The sequence below is a fragment of the Abramis brama genome, assembly GCF_963993115.1.
Source record: "Abramis brama genome assembly, chromosome: 5".
NCBI lineage: Eukaryota > Metazoa > Chordata > Actinopteri > Cypriniformes > Leuciscidae > Abramis > Abramis brama.
Genome location: NC_139967.1, coordinates 7,044,130 through 7,064,520, shown reverse-complemented (window position 1 = coordinate 7,064,520; position 20,391 = coordinate 7,044,130). Strand labels below are relative to the sequence as shown.

Sequence of the window (20,391 nt, the reverse complement as noted above, 5' to 3'; positions counted from 1 at the left end):
CTAGGTAGTTTTTAGGGTATTATGGGTGGTTGTTAGTGCTGCTATGCTGTTGCTAGCGTGTTTTATGTGGTTACTAAGCTTTGTGTGGTTGATAGAGCTGCTATGCTGTTTCTAGGATGTTCTGGGTGGTTGTTTTTAGGCTGTGTGTCCACCAAAGCGTTTTTTTTTTTCCTGAGGCTATAGTATTTTTTCAAAACTGGAATTTTTTTTATTTTTTCCAGTTGTTTTCAATGGGAGCACCATGTTTTCAAAATGCCAGCAGCATGGCGAGGCGCTGAGCGTCTATTTCACGCTGAGTGCTCAGTGTTATTTTACCAGTCGCCGGGAGTTGGGTAACTTTGGATAACATGCAGTACTTATCACTGTCACTTTTTACCCAGCCGTCCAATCACAGTGGAGGAGGGGTGGGACAAATCCATCACTGACCAACCGTCACATTCTACTTGTACAACGTGGACACACGGACTTAGTGTTGCTATGATTTTCCGGATGGTTGCTAGGTAGTGGTTAGTGTATCTTGGTGGTTGTTAATGCTGATATGCTGTTGCTAGGATGTTTTGAGTGGTTTCTCAGGCTGATTGGTTACTTATTAGAGCCTATAGAACCAACCATCCATGGGAAATTCTGCACAAAACAGTCAACTAAAATTCTATCTTTCATTAAATAGAGAATGCACAGTGGAAAAAGCTGTCGACTGTCACCAGCCTTGAACCAAGAAAAGCCTTGACAGTGCACAGACTCCACGAACACGGCCTGGGCGTAGAGGCAGACAGGTACAGACACGTACAGGCACACACGGACAGACTGTGCTCTTTGCTGCACACAAAATGAGCTAGAAACTGAACTAGACTTTCTGACCTTATGCCCTTATCCCCACACGAATTAAAAACACATTGTTTCCCAGTTTGTAAAGAATCTCAGAAACTCATGTCTGCTGCTTGAATGTGAGGTTAGATTATGAAGTCTTGCTTACTGAGAACCAGTGGGACACAAATGTCAAGCTGAAAGTGACCTGCGTATATTAGATAAAATACACTTTGATTCTGACCTTGTTTGCAAAATAAACTTGAAAATTAACAGGCACACTATGTACATAGATTAAGTGTGTGTGTGTGTGTGTGTGTGTGTGTGTGTGTGTGTGTGTGTAATATGAGGAAACTTGTGGCTTTGAAGTAGGGCTGGGCGATAAACAATATCATATCGAGATCACGATAAAGTCTATGTCGATAACAATGATAAGCTTGGACATTTTTACTCGATATGGATCAATCTAACAGCCTATCACGCAGCAGATATAAACGCTACAACAGCTAATCAGTGCTTGACACTAATAAGTGATTTCTGCGCGTCTCTGTTTGAATGAATGTTTCACTGCGTTTTCAGCGTCTGCTGTCTCAACACATGAGGACATGAACACATGAACTTCACATCCACAGCTGCTTTGAGAGTCACTTCACAAGCTTTTCACCATTTCATTTGAGAAAAACTACCATCAAATACACACTGAAACTGAAACTAAGGCTCTGTTTACACCTGGTATTAAGATGCATTTTAGGCTATGTCTACATTAATCCGGATACATTTGAAAACGGCACACACTAACGTTTTCAGGCGTTTTCTGACGTTTCAGTGTGGATGCGAAACTTTTGAAAAACGCCTGAAAACGCTAAATTCACCTTTACTGCGCATGCGTAAAACCCCACAAAAGATCACTGATATGATTCAGATGGAAAAATAAATAATGAAGTTATCGCGCAATTCTTCTGACAGGATCATTTTATTTCGTAAAATATCTCACCATTCACTGATGCGGTCCAGGTCACACGCAGGACCATATGTTTGGTCTAAAACGCTAAAACTGCTCTCATGTTTTGCCGCAGGACAGCAAATGTGAGTAAATTCTGTCATCTTTGCAGGACTGTGATATGAAGATTGTGCAATGTAGAATATTTTTAGCAACAATGTGAAAGTGAATAGCACATAACAGGCACAATACCGGTATAAACATGAATATCTATTGGTACAATATGCATCACATGACTAAATTTACATCATCGTTTTTAAATACCACCGGTTTCACAGTCCACACTACAATGGGAAAACGGCGTTTTCAAATGTATCCACTTTGGAGTGCGTTTTCAAAAACGCTTCGTTTTCATCAATAAAAACGCCGTCTCAGTGTGGACGGAAGGCCAAAATGGAGAGAAAAATATTAGTGTGGACATGGCCTTAGTCGATCGGATCACAAGTAGAAGAAGGAGACACATTCCAGTTTACACCTGGTGTTTTAATTTGTCTCTTTTGTCCACTTTCAAGCACTTATCTCCTGATTTTCTCTCCTGACGACAAAGTTTAAATCCCGTCTGGCTAGCACTCTTTCTATTATGTTTCCGCATTAGGTCAGTAGGCGGAGAGTATATGGTCTTTTGTGTCAGTTTGAACACATTCGACCACATGAGCATTTACTCTACGAAAACAATCCGGTCGAATGCTTTTTCGACTACCTCTGGAAGTGGTGGAAAGTGGACAAGCTCAAAACGTTTTAGACCCGTTTACACCTGTATTTAGCGTTGGCCACTTGTGATCCGATCGACCAAAACACTTCTTAATACCAGGTGTAAAAAGAGCCTAAAGGGGGTCGCGCCACGTCACGTCTAGGACAACTCCAGGTATCGCACACTGGACGCGCACTCAGTTTATGGCCAGCAATATTGTTATGTTTAAGGACATTATGGAATTAAGATAATGTCTGTACTATGTTATGATTGAACTGTACAATTAATATAATCGTTGCTAAATCTGCAGTCTGAACACTTTACCTCAGAGCGATCGTTAACTGAATGAATTGAGAATATCACCTGAAAATCCGATAACATCAGCAGTTTTCATCCACGCAGCTGATTTCTGTAAATGAATGTAAAACTAAATGTATATTGCAGCACAGGGTGAAGTCAGTATATACATTAACGACGATTTGAGACAAGTAAATGTACATTTAATATAAAACTATGTAAATGGCGCTCTGTGGCGCGGCAGGATTTTGAACAAGGTCCTGAGCCGTAGCTGGGCGCCGCGGACAGACGCCGAATGGCGCTGCCGGTGTGTGTACACTGATAGAGAATAATGTGTTCGAATTTTAAAGACGTGGCGCTGCGCTTCTCGTCTGGTGTGCGACCCCCTTAAGACTGAAATATCTTCACGACAACCCATCAAAATAAAAGTTCGGTTTCACTTCAAGAAATGATGACAGAAATATATCACTACTGCATACTAAAATATACTAACTCAAAGTAAAAATAATATGATTTATAAGGAATATCATACAACCAATATATGTTTTATCCATGTTTTAAATTTATACAGTTCTGTTGTGCAGCATCTTATTTGACCGATGTAAATGTATTGTTATATTTTCAGTTGATTACATTTTAAAAGCTTGATTAAATTGTTAAAGCTTATATAAACTGTATTAAATCATAAAATAAAAAATAAAATGGTAAACAGAATTTAGGGAAAAATAAAATGGATTGCATTGGGCTCTAAATTAAAAGGTATAGCTACTCTGTGCCTCGGCCACGTCTGTACCATAGCATCCAGTCCCAGAGGAGCTGGATGCGTGAGGGAGAACCAAAGTGGACAGTGAGACGTCTCTCGAGACGCAAACAGATCCACTTGCGCTTGGCCAAACTCTCTCCATATCAGCTCCACCACCTCGGGGTGGAGCCTCCATTCCCCGGGCCTCAGCCCCTGTCTCGACAGAGTGTCTGCTCCTATATTCTGGACCCCAGGAATGTAAGCTGCCCTGAGTGACAACAGCTTCCCCTGGGACCACAAGAGGATATGGCGTGCCAGATTGCATAATGGGCGTGAGCGCAAACCCCCTTGGTGATTTATATAGGCGACTACCGACGTGTTGTCCGTATGTACTAGCACATGGTGTCCCCTGAGATCTGTGATAAAGCTCCTCAGAGCCCGGAAGACAGCTAACATCTCTAGGCGATTGATATGCCATGAACGATGATGGTCTTCCCACAGATCTTGAGATGAGCGACCCTCTAGAATCGCTCCCCAACCCGTGAGGGAAGCATCCGTCGTTAGCAGTTTGCAACGACAAGGAGCTCCCAACACTGGGCCTTGGGACAGGAACCAAGGTTTCTTCCACATAACCAAGGCACGTAGGCATCGCCGCGTGACCTTGATTGTGCGAAATGGGTTGCCCCTCGGGGAAAACCCCCTGGTCCTGAGCCACCACTGCAGGGGCCTCATGTGCAGCAGTCCAAAAGGTATCACGTTGGAAGCTGCTGCCATGAGACCCAACAGTCTCTGGAACTGTTTGACAGTGAGTAGCTGGCCTAGCTTTACACTTTTCACAGCTGCAAGGATGGACTCTATACGTGGCGGTGACAGGCGCGCCTGCATCGACACTGAATCCCAAACCACGCCTAAAAAAGTGGTCCTCTGAAGTGGAGAAAGCACACTCTTCTTGGCGTTCAGCCGTAACCCCAGCTCTTTCATATGGGCGAGGACGACATCTCGATGCCGAATCGCCATCTGATGCGATTGAGCTAAAATCAACCAATCGTCGATGTAGTTCATTATGCGAATACCCTGAAGGCGCAAGGGCGCCAGAGCTGCATCCACGCATTTGGTGAAAGTGCGGGGTGATAAAGCTAGACCGAATGGAAGAACTCCATATTGGTATGCTTTGCCCCCGAAAGCAAACCTCAGGAACTTCCAATGACACGGACGGATGGAAATATGGAAATATGCGTCCTTGAGATCTATCGTGACAAACCAGTCCTCGGACCTGATTTGTGGCACGATTTGTCTCAAAGTCAACATTTTGAACTTGAGCTGCATGACTGACTCGTTCAGAACTCGAAGATCTAAAATGGGACGCAATCCCCCGTCCTTCTTTGGAACTATGAAATACCGGCAGTAAAACCCAGATTCCCTGTTGGAGGGAGGTACATATTCTATGGCCCCTTTCTCTAACAGAGTGTTCACTTCTTGTTCCATGACCAGAACCTGCTCGGAGTCCACCACTGTGGGTAGGACCCCCATAAATCGAGGTTTCTTGAACTGTATTTGATACCCTTTTTCTATGGTCTGCAGGACCCATCGAGAAACATTCGGCAGTAGCTTCCACGCTGTCAAAGATTCTACTAGAGGTACCAGTCTCTCGAGACTGGCTTCTGGATTTTGTTGTTGTTGAGTAATCGGTTCGTCGCCCTGTAACGGCGCACCGGCAGGGAACGACTGAACGGACTGCTCTAACACCCTCCTCAGAGGGGGCGGGCATCCCGAGGCCACTACGTTTCCGGGTGGTCCTTGAGATATGTGCTCGCCGGAGACCGCTGCGCCCTGAAACACCGGAGGCGGCAGGGTTGGCAGAACGGTCCCCTGAGGGTACCGAAGGGAGACGGGCACCGTAAAAGGAGGTGTTGACCGCTGCACTTCGGGGGGGACTACCCTCATTGTCCTGAGTCCTCGGAAGTCAGGACTTTTTCCCAGCAGCCTTCTTGGCGGTAATAACGGCCCGCAGATCCGTTCTACCCCTCGAAGGCTGCTGGGTTTGAGCGTGCCTTCCGTGTCCCCGAGATTTTTGTGGGGGAGCACGGGAGGACACGCTCTGTTTTTGAGTGGCACGATGTTCAGCGCTCTTTTTAGATGAGTGAGGCTGCTCCCGCTCAGCAGCCTCATAAAAAGAACGGCGGGGAAGAAGTTTTTGAAGGGCGGCTGCCTGTTTAGAAGCTTCCTGAAACTTATCTACAGCACTATTCACCGCATTACCAAATAATCCCGAAGTGGAAACAGGCGCATCCAACAGAAAATGTTTTTCTTTATCTTTGATGTTACTGAGATTGAGCCACAGATGCCTCTCAGTGGCCACCAGGGCTGCCATAGAGCGGCCGATGGATTTAGCCGTCTCCTTGGTGGCCCTGAGAGACAAATCTGTGGCTCTACGCAGTTCGCAAACCACATCGGGACCAATCCCCCCGCCCTCATCTAAATCACCCAGTAATTCTGCCTGGTAGGCTTGCATCAAAGACATGGTATGCAAACACGCTGCAGCTTGACCAGCGGCGGAATATGCTTTATTAACCAGGGAAGAAGTGACTCTGACTGGCTTGGTGGGTAACATAGGAGCCTTCAGGGAAGATGCCGTTGCTGGAGAGAGATAGCTCTCGGGGCGGCAGTGGCTCAGTGGTTCATGTAGGTTGTCTACAAACCGGAAGGTTGGTGGTTCAATCCCCGGTTCCACCTGACCAAGTGTCGAGGTGTCCATGAGCAAGACACCTAACCCCAGCTGCTCCCGACGAGCTGGGTGGCGCCTTGCGGCTGACACCGCCGTCGGTGTATGAATGTGTGAGTGAATGGGTGAATGTGAGGCTTATATGTAAAGCGCTTTGGTGGCCATAGGTCTGTGAAAGCGCTATATAAATGCAGTCCATGCAGTCCATAGCTCGCAAGCGTCTCCTCCACCTTCGGCATCTCCCCATAACCATGCTCTTTATAATTGGAAATAGTGGAGTAGTGTGATGTTTGTGCACTGTAAACTCTGTATGACATGGGCTGTGCACGAGATGGCAGAAAACGTTCGTCGAGCTTGCTCTTCGAGCGAACGTCCTGCCTATCTTCTGGCCACTCAATAGATAGTCTTTCGACAGCTCTTGTCACTACCTCTAATAATTCTTCGAACGCATGAGACTGAGGTGGCGAATCCTCAGACTCAGCGTCAACACTAACAACATCCAACTCCTCAGAGCTGGACAATTGCAGTGTTGGTGCCTCCATCGGGGGGGAAGAAACCGCAGCGCGTGTTTCCACACCCTGATGAGAGGCACTGGGTCTATCAGAAAGAGACTGAGATAAGGTAGAGCCGGTCTCAGCATCCACTGATAGATCCATTTGCGAACCCCAGGTCTGTGATCGACGCCGTGCCTCGGCAGCGGCGGGACCAGAGCCCTGGGGAACGTGATCCTGAACGTTCTGGAAGAACGCCAGGCGGGATCGGAGCGTACGCAAAGGCAGCGCGTCACAATGCTCACAGCCAGCACCCTCGAGTGCTGACTGGGCATGCTCCTCACCCAAACAGGCAACACAAAGGACGTGAGTGTCCCCACCCGTTAAATAACGCGGGCAGGGGTGCACACACAACCTAAACTGCTGCTTGCTCGCCATACTGAATATATATATATATAATATAGACAGACAACACCAAATAACGGGACAAATTCACATAGAGCGCTACTGAAGACACAGAAGCTTTCGCTTTCTGTTTTCAGGCAGGCTTTATAGTTTCCTGGTACGTGACGTCACCCGCCTCTGACGTTCCGCCACGCCATTGGACTGATTTTACATGTGCTTCAAGACGTCATCACGCAAAGCGTTCCCATAGCATCAAATCTCGACGCAACGTGAGTTCCCTTGAAAGGGAACCAAATTCACACCCCTACATTTTTAGGACTCACAACCGCATTCTCAGAAAACCCACGCTGTGTAAATGGAACTGAACTGGATGACTATTTGTCACGTCATGTTTGAGAGAGTGTCTTCTGTGTGTTGTGTGTTTTCATGTGTGCTTTCGGTAACTTCGGTAAGCGATGGATGGATGGATATATGGATATATGAGCTGTGTGTCATCTGAAGGTTTAAAATCCAGTCACTGCTCCCGTCAGACTCAAATGCTCCGCTCTCCATCCAGATATAAAAGCTGCTGTCGGATAATGAAGATTTGATGGATGAACTCGCAGCTCGATTGGACTTATGTTGTGTCAAAAGTGATAAGACATAGTTTCAGAGTTTAAAGTTTCAGTTTAATGGATGCCGCCATCTTTGATATTACTTTTGCCACTGTCGCTATATAGGGTTACTGGTTAGAGAATATGAGCCTGGCTCCCATTGCACATTCATACAGACAGTATTTGAGACGATAATGTGAGTTGCTTTGTGAACGGGACATTTCAAGACTCACACCTGTAAGTAAATGCGGTATCAATCCCAAAAACTGATCATTGTGTAGCCCAGATAATTTGGGAAATATTCAATATTTACTATTGAATACTGAGATCATGTGCAACAGTAAATGGGCAAGACAGAAATACATTTAAGTAAAAAGACAGTAAACGACAGCTCATTTACAAAAGTAACATTAAGCCGAAGAAAAACATGACAAACATCTAATAAATGAAACACTGGCATGTTTTGTTCCATTAATGAACTCTCTGAACACATCATCAGATGCTACTTCAAAAGTCTTTTTTAATGAAACACACACATGCAGATTAAAAAAAAAAAAAAAAAAAAAAAAAAACCCAGATAACTGCAGGGTTGAAAAACATCACGTAGACTTCCAGTAATTAGGAGATTATATCCACATAGCCGGAGAGGGGAGGTGAAATCACTCAGCTCTTCTCAAACCTCTAATGGGGTCAAAAACAGCTCGATAAATCCAGTGCTTGGCTTTCAAATCCACTGCAAGCGGGGTGAAAGGGAGCGATGTAGGGGCAGCAGAAGCAGTCGATAAGGGTATGGATGTTAAAGTCAACAAGAAATCAAAATTGACCACATTGACTTTCTTATTACATGTTCCTGATGTTATGTTGAATCTTTCATCATTTCAATGAATGTGATCACCATTAAAGGTAGGGTAGGTAGGATTTTTATAAAAAACTTTTTTTCAAATTTGTTTAAACTGTCTTTATATACCAATACATAATTAAAATGTAAGTGCTCTGAAAAAGAGAGTTTAAAAATCGAGTGACTGTAGACCTTTTAATCTGCAATAAACACAGCTCATTATTTCCATCCGGGACAAAACAATTGATTGGTTTGGGCGACTGTCACTCACTCTCGCAACCAAGGCTACCACCACTGTTGCTAGATCTGCCCATATGCGCGCGCACCCGTTTGATTTGAGGGGAGTGCAAGAGAGGCGCGGAACCTACGAAGAGTAAAATTATGGCAGAGAAAAAGAGCATTCAAAATTCAAAGCACCTGCATATGCAGTCAGCGAAGGCAAACAAGGCAAAAACTACTTCCTCGGACCCTGGTTGCCCGCACTCTTGAGCGACCTCCTCTGCTTCGCCCTCGACCCCGGACCTGTCCTTGAACCGACGATGCGGTACTTGTCACCGGAGTGTAACGTTAGTCCTCATCAGAGTCAACAATGTTTTCATCATGTAAACTCTTACATGCAAAACACCGTGTATGTTATGACTCTTACACGAAATTCACCTTCATCACAGTTTAACTGATGGTAATGGAAAAACGTGTATCAATGCAACCTGTTTTTAGCTTTGCCTTATAAATATAGCTCGTTACCTATAGCCTAAATATAGCTTGTTACCGAATCAAACAAAATATATTTTAAACTTTACCAGTATCGATATGCTAGCTTGATAGTGAATACTAAAAGCCATCTTAGTTGTTTATATTTATAGTGATAAAGTTAGGTATTTTATTACATGTGATTCTGACATGATGTCACTGCAGGCACTGCGCTCCTTCCTCTCCACCCGTTCATGTGCTTTGGGGGCGTGGCTTTGGAAGGAGCTCAGAAGGGAGGGGGTGGAGTGAATGGAAATAATTAGCTGTGTTTACAACAGTCGTGAGAGGTCTACAGACACTCGATTTTTATACTCTCTTTTTCAGAGTACTTATATTTTAATTATGTATTGGTATATAAAGACAGTTTAAACAAATTTGGAATGTTTTTTTTTTAGAAAAATCCTACCTACCCTACCTTTAACAGCCATCTTTGATCATATTTACCAAGGGGGCAAATAATTCTGACCAGCACTGTATATACACACACACAACAAATATAGAAAATAATATTATATTATATACTGTACTACAAAATAAAATAAATGTGTGTGTGTGTGCTTGTGTGTGTGTGACCGTATCCCAGACAGTAATTGACAGGTCTTGGTGTGGTTTGTGCAGACTATTATTGCATGTATACCATAACATGACAAATTAAATGTGACCATACTCTCCCTGGTGGAAGGTCCATGATAATGTTATCGCCAATCGCTTACGTCTCACGAGGGCAGTCGAGGACGTGGTGGCAGGACAGGTTATAGATCTGTCTCTTAAAACTTGCCATTGGTAGAGTTTTATGGATTTTCCAACAGTGAATGACATTGTTTGTCCACACGTCACAAAAGGAAGCTGGTCCAATCATGTGAGCTTTAGAATATGTTTTTGTTAGTTTGTTTTTTAACTCAGTGTGTGTTTTTAAGCTCGAAGGTCATCCATTCTTCTAAATGTACTGACAAAAGAAAGGTATGTTATTGGCGTTTCACTTTCTGTTTAATTGTCTGTTCAAGTCTCCAAGAAACACAATTATTTCAATAATCAACATCAGAGAAGGAGAGACATGTCCACTGTCAGCAGCTCATTTTCTGCATGTGAACAATCTTCCATTGTCATTCAAAGAAGAATTATTACAGAAAGAATCCATTTCATTCTTATCATGTCTAAACAGCTTTGTGGATGGATTTTATATATTTATTTATTTTCTAAATAGCCAGCATCGTTCCTCAGGCAGCTGTGAAGAAAATCAAGCTTTTAATGTTGTTTAAATGTCTATGTGGTGTTTTTAATATGCTTTAAGACAAACCATGTACAAATTCATAAGTCAACACCATTGCTGAGTATTTTGAAATCGTCGGTGTTTCTTACGTCACAAACTACCTTGAAACCAATCACATCAACGTGTGATTGTCAATGAGTGTATCTCTGAGCTGTGAGTGAGTGGAGGCGGGGCTAATTTGCATATTCATAGAACCATGGATGCTAAATGAGGCAAGGGTGTAGAGTTACATTCAAGCTATTTTAAGGCATGAAGACATTTTTCAAAAAAAAACATCTAAATATGTCATTTTGGTGATCAAAGATGAGTTTTAAGATGATACAATTATTGAATAAAGCTGTTAAAGTCTCCCTGGACTTTAACAGCTTCAGTCTGGCCCAACAGATAAAGTACCACCTTCCATTGTTGTTGTTATATTGCTGTACCTGTTTATGATACCTGCTACATCTTGGAAGTCTAAACCTTTACTGTACATAATGATTTTAAGTCTCAGATTGTGTAAATGTACAGTAATGTTTAAGCAAGGTATAGTATTAATAGTATAAGTAGTCTAGAGCATTTGATGTGACATTGAACTGTGATGCTCAGGCAAGATATTTGAGTTTTAAAAAACAGCTCTTGTCAACTCTGGGATGTTTACTCTTTAGTCACTTCATGCATCTTGATCAATTACAGATTAGATATTATTCTTGGCAACACTGATTGCCATGCGATTTGAATGCGTCTTGAACGGCATTTACGCTTGATATGTTCAGAACTGGATCATTGTTTTTGAAGTCTACGCTCTTGGAAAAAAAAGTTTTTTCTAGTGATAAATGTTTATGAGACACAATAAACATGAATCGAAACAAAATGAATTAATTAAAACTAAATCCTTAAAATGATCCCATGATGGGAATCCCTAAAAGGTTCACCTGACAGAACCATTTAAGGTTTTATTTCGTAAAAAACGACAGAAACTAAGAAATGTTTTGCCATAAATTATGTTTCCACGATATCAAGGAAAGTTACAAAAGCACAATATCTCGCTTCAGAGGTCAAGATAGAATCACACACACACTGAATGAAACACACACATGCAAACACAAACACCACACGCCAGCGGCATGCATGTTGGCATGAACACACACACACACACACTCTCTCTCTCCCCCCTCATTTCCTCTGAAGCACACTAAGCTGAGGGTGTAATCGTCAGTTAATTACTCTGCTCTTGACCTGTGAGCGAAAGGAGTCGCTTTGGTGCTGCTATCTGTATAAAACGCATTAGTTCAAGCTTTCTCTAATTGCTTTAATTAGTCATGAAGGAAGGCCTGATCTGCTGCTAATTGATAACGACTTAAATAGAAGGCAATGGTTTGATAATAATGAGATTTTCTGATGAATTTGGTGAAAATGTTGGTCCATCCATCCATCCATCCATGCTCTATCTATCTATCTATCTATCTATCTATCTATCTATCTATCTATCTATCTATCTATCTATCTATCTATCTATCTATCTATCTATCTATCTATCTATCTATCTATCTATCTATCTATCTATCTATCTATCTATCTTATACAGTGCTAGAGAAAATGGTCACCATAAAGAAAAAAGGTGTTATTGATTTTTTTTACACAGCTCACATGAGGATGAACAGCCGAAAAAATAAACTGCAGAGAATAAGGGAGCCTAGAAAAAAGGAAATGTGTGATTGCTAAAAACATCTGAGCTTCACAGTCGTAGGTGTTCTTGTTTGCATATACAATATTTCTCATCTAATTTTCTACTCACATGTATCTCTCTCTCTCTTCCTCTTTCTCTGTAGCAAGGTCTCCAGGGAGAGGGAGGTGTGTATGTGTGTGAGACTGCGGGTGTATGTTCACCTGGATGAGGTGAGCCAGGTGTTCACTGGCCTCATGTGTTTGTGTCTCTCAGTATTATAAAAATCCAGTGGGATGCCGCTATGCTGTGCTGCACAAATTCAATCTGCTTAAACATTTTTGCTGGGATATATCAGACACAGCAAGCCAAAAAACACAAAACCTGTCAATTAAACATCACAATGCTATAATTAAATATTAACTTTAATTGGCAAAACTCATTTGAAAAGACATTATTTAAACTTTGCTACAGACGTCTGTATATTGCTTGTTTTTAACCAACAAAAAGCCAACTTCAAGCAAGGATGTAAAAATACATAAAATTTATGAAAAATTATAAAATCTGGCTCATGAATATTTATTATGTAATAAAAGGCTGGTAAAATGGGTGCTAGCCACATGTAGCATTCAGTTCAAGGGGCCTTTTAAAACATATCTCTCAAAAGTCATAAAATTTTATTTGAGTTACACAAGTAAAAGTCATTTCGAATGGTTTTGCTATTTATCCTGATTTATAAATTTAACTTGTTCCTATCTGTAAAGACCATATGATACTAGAAATATTTATGTCCATCAAATTCTAAATTAAAAGTAAAAAAAATATAAAATAATACTTTTAATTTCTTTCTGAGTACCTCTAAGTTATCTAAAAAATATATATATATATACGTTGCTAAAGGTATATTTAATATACAGTAAAAATAACTTTTTCTTTATTAAATTACCAGCACACATAAATATATCATCATGATATATGCCATGATATAAAGTCACTCGTAGTGTGATTGAGGTCATACCACCCAGTCTAAAATGCTTAACTGGCGCTAATTATAGACACTCTCAAGATAAGTCAAGTTGAATGTGTGATCCACAGGGATGGCTGAATTCATATCTTGTCTCTGAAATAGTCTGTCAATTATTGATGCAGCCCTTGCTTTTGTCATGTTAAATGTAAAGAGCTGTACACCGTGCTCCGACACGTTGAGGTTTTCTTCTGGGGTTTCTCGTCTCACGCTGATCTCCTTGTGTCAGGCTGTTTATCAGGACGGAGCGATACAGAGGCACAGCGATAAACAAGCGGATCTGATCAGACAAGATTAGTAAACGCAGACTGAAGCTCTTTTCTAAACTGTTGAGAACTGCCTATCTAGACAGCATTTGTAGGCCTACTTCTGACATGAAGGCTGTTTCGAATGGTAGATACTTGGTAACTTGGCAAAATTCTGAATTGTGGAATTGGCATCTGTTCATTAGATGAGAGTGAATTGGTTACACCCACAGAAAGTTGAATTAGAATTTGAATTTGAATGGCTAGATGAATTGCAATTCAAATAAATGTAACACAGGTAATGCATTCTGGGAAATTAAGTGTTCTTCCACCCCGTTCCACAGATGTTAATGTATATAATATGATGAGAAAAACAAAGAAATAAATACATTCTGTAGGTGTAATTTCAAACATCTATCAATCTATCTTGACCAAATTTGCTTTTCTAGTTGAACATCCTGTTTGATACTTCAATTCACATATTCAGAATCGGGAATTGAATTGAAATTGGCACGCAACAAATTCTAAGGGTACATTTACACGACAACAATGCACTAAAAACGTAAACATTTTTCATTTGGGTACAGATGACAACATTGTTGTCGAAAAGTCCTGTTTACACGATTTCACGAAAACGACTAATAACGCTGTATTATGCGTGCCAGGCCAGTAGTTGGCGACGTCATATGCGCCTATAAACTGAACATGTAATTCGCATGTGCTTGTGTCACCCTTTTCACAAATTTGCGTTTTTGTAGTTTACACGGAGAAGATAGCGTTATTGCTTTCAAAAACTTGCACTTTGAAACCCTTTTTCAAAAGTTTGCGTTTTTAGGCCCCCAAAGTGCTGTTGTCGTGTAAATCAACAGCCAAAACGCATAAAACGTTTTCCGTTTTTAGTTGAAAATGTTGAAGTGTAAACACCCCCTATGACATTATTGCATATATACTTGAAGTTGGAACAGGAAGTTGATGAAAAATAATAATTAATTTAAAAAATAATAACACTTTAAAGTTTTATATATATATAAATGATTATTTAATAAAGATTTTATTTGTTAAAATAAAAAATATATATATTTTTTTTGTTCACCTGTATGTCAAATACCAATATGACTTAACTGACATAAAAAACAATGAACGTGAATGTGTTGTTAAATTGATGACATATTAAAGGGATAGTTCACCCAAAAATGAAAATTCTGTCATCATTTACTCACCCTCAAGTTGTTCCAAACCTGTATGAGTTTCTTTCTTCTGTTGAAAATACAATGGAAGTCAATGGCAACTGTCAAAAGTTTGGTTACCAACATTCTTCAAAATATCTTATTCTGTGTTCAACAGAAGAAAGAAACTCATACAGGTTTGGAACAACATGAGGGTGAGTAAATGATGACAGGATTTTCATTTTTAGGTGAACTATCCCTTTAACTTAGAATCATAAAGTGGATTGGCTGACAAAAAAGTTTGGGAATCCCTTATGTATTTTAAACAAAAATGTTACATTATTATGCTTTGTAGACAATCACATTGCTAGTTTAGTAACATGCCAACATCAATTTTGAGTGGAGTGTCCTGTGGGCATCGCGTGAGGAGTATATATGTGCCATGCTGAGTCGCTGTCGAGAGCGTTCCAAATCAGTCACTTATGAGGTTCCATTTCAGTTAGGATGCAGACAGTGACGCAGCTCGCAGATTTTTGGAAAACATCAAGAGTGTCAGAAGAAGAGAGAGAGAGAAGAAATGAGCAATTGTGTGTTTGAGATGGAGAAAGAAATTGATAGAAAGAAAGGGTGGAGGAGAACGGGATGTCAGGAATCTGATCAAAGACCGTAGCAGTGTGAATATTCATGCATGTCTTGTTAAAGTCCAGTATGTGTTGGCCTATTTACCAGAGAAGTGCAGAGATCTGCCTCCAGGGTTTATTTTCAAATATCTCATGGCCATTAAGAAGTAATGGGGCTTAAGACGGTAAACCATCACATCGCACACCGACCCGAGTGACACGCAAGGACAGGGAAGATCGACGAAACGAAGCAGGCAGGCAGAAAGAGAGGCGCCTTTGTAGAAAAAGTCGAGGTAATTCAGCACAAGGGTAAATAAATAAAGGAGGAGATTAGCCACATGATGGATGGATGGATGGATGGATGGATGGATGGATGGATGGATGGATGGATGGATGGATGGATGAATGGATGGATGAATGGATGGATGAATGGATGGATGAATGGATGGATGAATCATGTTCGCGTCTTGACGGAGCTGACGAAGCAGGATCGACTCATTCGGTATTCCGGAGGAGAAAAGCCAGGGATTCTACGGCCAACTCGACTCATCTTCAAAGAGATATTAACATAGCGCCGGGTCTCTTTTATCTCTCCTCTAATTTCAAGGATGCCAGCTGAAATTAAAACACTGCGATATTGAAACAAGCCTAAAAATATACAAAGAGAGAGAGAGGAGGAAAACAGGGCGAGGAGGAAACAGGCAGCCCATGGTGCACAGGAAGCAAGCGTGCTCGTAATGAGCTCTGCTTTATTACGACCCGAGCCACAGTCAAAGGAAGCAGCAGGTGGGATGTGGGATTCGGCATTACCGGGATCAGGTGGAGATTATGATCGTCAAGAGTTCAGATTGCAGGAGTGACTCAGTTCTTAATTCTGCCTACTATGAAAGAATAAAGTAAAATGCCTTAAAGGGATAGTTCACCCGACAATGAAAATCCTGTCATCATTTACTCACCCTCATGTTGTTACAAAAATGTATGCGTTTTCTTTCTTCTGTTGAACACAAAATAAGATATAAAAATAATAATAATAATTTTGGTAACCAGACAGATGACAGCCATTGTATTTTGACAGCCATAAGTAAATGGCTGCAGTCAACTGTTTGATTACCTACAGTACATTCTTCAAAATATCTTCTTTTGTGTTCAGCAGAAGAAATAAACTTATACAGGTTTGGAACAACTTGAGGGAAGTAATGACAAATTTTCATTTTGGGTAAACTATCTCTTTAATAAGAAATGACTTGACAATACTCATCCTCAGGTGGGACGCCTACATTTCATGTCATATATATAGAGTGCATCAGCTAATTTCTGGAAAGTAAAAAACCCTATTCGTTTTCTCCATAGAGATATCAGTAATAATTATTTTATGCTTTTGAAAGAAGTCTCTTATGCTTACTAAGGCTGCATTTATTTAAAAAAAAAAAAAAAAAAATACAGTAAAAACAGAAATATTACGAAATAATATTACCATTTAAAATAACTGTTTTCTATTTTAATATATTTTCAAATATCATTTATTCCTGTGATGATCAAAGATAATGTCATCCCTTAAAACTCATCTTTGATCACCAAAATTACATATTTAAATTTTTTTTCCTTAAAAAAAAAAATTCTTAATGCTTTAAAATAGCTTGAATGTAACTCACACCCTTGCCTCATTTAGTATACGCGGTTCTATGAATATGCAAATTATCCCCGCCTCCACTCACTCACACCATTCAAGGTTTATGACATCAGAAACACCAGCAATTTCAAACCTCGTTTGTGAGACTGCAATGGTGTTGACTTATGAATTTGCACATGGTTTGTCTTAAAGCATAATAAAAACACCACATAGACATATATACCTTTTAGACATTTTTTTTATTTTTTTATTTTTTATCACAGGGGGACTTTAATATTCCATTCACAATTCTTTATGGGCTGTTTTCATGAATCATTGTGAATGGCATGATTTAATTTCCTCTGAAAGACGTTGAGTACATAGCCTTGAACATTTGTCATTTTTCATATATCTTTTTTGCTTCAAATCAGTTAGAAAATGTTGTGATTCATCTCAGAACTGGTTGGTTTGGCTCAGGACTTTTTCAATTTTTTCAATATATTTTTGAAAAATAAGGAAATACTTTGAGGAGATATCAAGGACGCTGGAAAAGTGGGCCATCACTGTTGCGCTCTATTGCCTCCAAAAATTGGCAAGCACAAGCTGAAAGTGTCCATTTTTTAGTACATCTGAAACCTGCCTTACTGGATTTGGCAAAGTTTGTGATATCAAAAATTTTGAAAGAAAGAGTTTTGCTTGAGGTTCTACTTGGAGCTCGTTAAATAGATGTGCGCGAGCAGAACTGTTTGTAGAAAGTGTGTATGACCAGAATTTCTCGGTAGAATATTTTGCATATGGATGCAGCAAACCTTTTTACTAGTGGATATATTTTACTTGATACTAAGTGATTCTAAGTAGACAACTGTACAGTATTAATTATAATAAGAGCAGTCTAGTTTTTCTGTGTTGCTAACTTTCAGTGTAGACCTGAGAATAATATTCTATTTTAGTGAAGTCTATGTGTATGCGCACACGGTTGTGTAACAGCCACAACATAACCCAAATACCAGCTGCACTCAGAGACGGCTTGCATTTTCAAACACGCATTCATATTTTATAGCTTTTCTTTTAAGTTAGACTGCTGTTTTAGACTTTTTTTGACCTTTGAATTGTTCTCTCTTTGACTTTGCTTGCATGTACATGTACATAGTGCACTTGTAAACATCTATGGATTTCTATTGTATAACTTTGGCTCTGCATACTAGTCATCTTTTGGCATTTATATTTTAATGAAGACATTGCCCTTCAAATGAAGACATCTGTTCCAAATGTTACAAATTGCATGTATGTAAATCATACTAATTCAATAATTAAACACGTGTCCTTGATTGACAATAGAGCAGAGTAGTGCCTTAATTATTATTACTCAAAATATCTTACAAATACAGTGGCAGTACCATGGTAAGGTGATGTATCAGATATCTATACAATTGTTATTTGATATAGTGGAGTTCACAATGACAATTATAGTATAGAAGTCTATAAATGCCATAGTATTATCATGGTATATTGTCATAAAAAAACATGGTATTATTTGAAGTATATTGAAAGACCATGGTATTAAGTAGTAAATGTCCAAAAAACATTGTTCCCCAGGGTACTTTAAACTTTAAACATAGTATTACCTTAGTAATTGTTTTAGGTACTTCAAATAATACTGTGGTATTACTATAGTAAGTGTTTGAAATAACATTGTTTTTAAGGTAATTCAAATAATATCATGATTTTACCACGTTAACTGTCAAAATAGCCTCCTTACTCCAACATACTTGGTATACTCCCTGGTATTAAAATTCTTCAACATAGTTCAAATAAAACTGTAGTATTAATATAGTAAGTGTTCTAAATAATATTGTTTTTAAGGTACTTTCAATACTATGATTTTACCATGGTAACTGTCTAGCTATCCTTCTTATTTAAGATACTTCAAATTACACCATGGTGTTATTATGGTAAATATCCAAAAACATGGTTATTCGAGGTATTTCAAATAATACTGTGCTTTTACTATAATACATGTTCATGTATTGTTTTTAAGGTACTTCAAATATCATGTAACTGTCAAGCTAGCCTTCTTATTCACAAGAACTTCAAATAAAACCATAGTATTATCGGTAAATGTGCAAATAATAATAAAAAAACATGATTATTTAAGGTATTTCAAATAAAATTGTGGTTTTACTGTAGTAAATGTTCAAAATTATTAATTATTCAAAATAGCCTTCTTATTCACCGGAACTTTATTATTTATGGTAAATGTCCAAAAAACATGATTCTTCAAGGTCATCAAATTATACTGTGGTTATACTACTGTAACTGTCCAAAATAACATTGGTTTAAGGTACTTTAAATAAAATCATGATTTTACTATGGTAACTGTCAAAATAACTTTCTTATTCCAAGACACTTCATATATTATCATGGTAAATGCACAGAAAACCATAGAAATACTTTTTGGTATCACTTTATTTTACAGTCCTGTTCCCCATGTACATACTATGTACTTATTATAGTTAATAACTGGGTAATAACTAGGTACTAACCCATGTGCATACTATGTACTTATTATAGTTAATAACTGGGTAATAACTAGGTACTAACCCTGAACCTGCCCCTAAACCTAACCTTAACCCATGTTACCTTATATTAACCAGTACTTAGGTAAGTACACTGCAAGTACACAAAAGTGCGCACACTGTAAAATAAAGTGCAACCTACTTTTCTGTTGTGGTTGAGAGATACAAAGATTATGTAAACAGTACTTAAACGAGAGAGAGAGAGAGAGAGAGAGAGAGAGAGAGAGAGAGAGAGAGAGAGAGAGAGAGAGAGAGAGAGAGAGAGAGAGAGAGAGAGAGAGAGAGAGGGAGGGAGGGAGGGAGGACGAGTAGGTGTGTGTGTGTGTGTGTTTATGTTACGTGTGTGCTCAGGTCCAGAAGAGAAATTCTCAAAAGAGGATTCTCCAGAGCACACTGAATATTGATGTTCCACTCCTTTATACAACACTTGGCTTTTATCTCTCCCTCTCTTTCTGTACACCACCTTTAAAAGTCGTATATCCACCTATTGATACAATGCAGTCTAAACCACCAGTACAGCTCACATTCACAGTGCACCACTGCGGCGAACATGTAGAGAAAGCCTCTCTCTGGCTAATTACTGATCTATTATCCTGTAACACTGAAGGGGACCATTACATACACAGAACATGCAACTGAGAATGCAGCATTCATTTATCAGAGGCACACACACATTCACACATAGTCAAGTCTTTTATCAGGGCTCTAAGATTTTATTTGTTGTTCCTCGATGCAAAAATCCCAGTTAAAGCTGTAAAACGGCTCCGTATTAATTTGAAATTCCTTGAGAGTGTCCTTGCATAATAAATGTTGTGAATGCATGAGCACAGAACCAATTGTTTATCCATCAAGCAGCAGAATTATTAAAGGGGGAAAACATCCTCGTAGAAGGCGAAAGTATTC

At 39.7% G+C, this 20,391-nt stretch overlaps 1 protein-coding gene across 2 annotated transcripts in view; it reads left to right on the top strand.

Annotated features, from left to right (window-relative positions):
• rtn4r (reticulon 4 receptor) overlaps positions 1 to 20,391 on the top strand; it is a 103,158-nt gene that overhangs the window by 16,893 nt on the left and 65,874 nt on the right. Inside the window, exon 2 of one of the 2 annotated variants that reach the window (XM_084115097.1) lies at positions 12,415 to 12,436. The exons of the other annotated variant lie outside the window; for it this stretch is intronic. The gene's annotated coding sequence lies outside the window, so the exon portion shown is untranslated. The remainder of the gene's footprint in view (positions 1 to 12,414; positions 12,437 to 20,391) is intronic. 2 annotated transcript variants of the gene reach the window in all.